A 1,365-nucleotide genomic window follows, 5' to 3' on the forward strand; every position below is an offset into this window, starting at 1 on the left:
CCAGAACAGGGGACAGGATCCAGCTGTGGACCCATGAGTGCCAAGCAGAGGGAATATCCACTTCCCTCCACCTGCATGCAATGCAGTGTGTAGCTGGCCTTCATCACTGCAAGAGCACACTGCCGACTCATGTTCCATCTGCTGTTCACCAGCTGCCAGGCCCCCAAGGCCCTTTTCAGAAGGGCTGCTCCACAGGTAGTCTGTCCTCGGACACTGCCAAGGGGGGTGTCCCTGGGAGGGGTTTCTGTCCCAAGGAGAGACTTGGTATTTGTCATTGTTGAACTTCATGAGATTCCTCTTGGCGCTTTCCTCCAGCCTGCAGAGATCTCTAGAGACTGCAGACCTACTCTCCAGCATGCTGACTGGTCCTCCCAGTTCAGTGTCACCTGCAAACCTGTTGAGGTACGCTCCATCCCACTGCTACTACCGACGAAGATGCTGTGCAACAGTCCTGGCCCACAGCACTGCTCCTTTCACATAGCACAAACCCTTCCCTTCATGTGGCACGTACATTCCAAGACTTCAATGCAACGAAGCACTTGCATATATGCTGAAATCCCAACTAAAAATATCCCTTGCCTCAAGGTACACTCTTGACCTTTGTTTTGTTTTGATTCTAAATAACTTACAGTATCATTGTGTTTTTATGTAACTTTACAAGTTATCAGAGATGACTTCATGAATCCCTAATTTACTTTTAGGTATTTATGCTGTTTCTCAACTGGTACTCTTCCAAACCACCTCCTCTTGACCCCACTACCATTTCAGAATCTAGCTGCAATAAACTCCATTTTTTATTATACCTTGACATGCTTTCTCTGTAGGATAGGTATTCCAAATGTTTAATACATTGTTAGTGTGCTGTGCATTTTATGTATGAATTACTTGAGTCAAAAATAAGGCAAAATCTACCATAAGGTGGCTTTCTTCAAGGCTAAAAGCCTCTGTATTCCTTTGTTTTTATTTCTTACATAAAGCTACTATTTTCATTCAGTGAAACGATGCCTCACTTCCTGTACCAATTACCTAGTTCGTTAATGTTTAAAACTATACAGGTGCTCTAGTGGCCCTCACCCTACATTTCCTCTCCTTTTGGGATTCAGTACTTGCACAGTTTGCTGTAGTGCTTGGATGGCAGATACTGCAGCAGAATACTCAGGTTTAGTTACAGAAATCATTTTTCCAAAATGATTTTGTTTCTCGGATTTTCTAAATAGGTGTTTTCTCCCTCTGATAAGGTGCCTACATCTCGCACTGAAAAAGCTGAGTTATCCCCAACACCCACTTCTTTGACAGCAGATGCAATTCACCCATCTTTCCTACTCAGGTCACTATCTACCTGAAACAAACTTTTCTTAACCTTAC

The sequence above is a fragment of the Pygoscelis adeliae genome, unplaced genomic scaffold (genome assembly GCF_000699105.1).
Source record: "Pygoscelis adeliae isolate BGI_AS28 unplaced genomic scaffold, ASM69910v1 Scaffold273, whole genome shotgun sequence".
NCBI lineage: Eukaryota > Metazoa > Chordata > Aves > Sphenisciformes > Spheniscidae > Pygoscelis > Pygoscelis adeliae.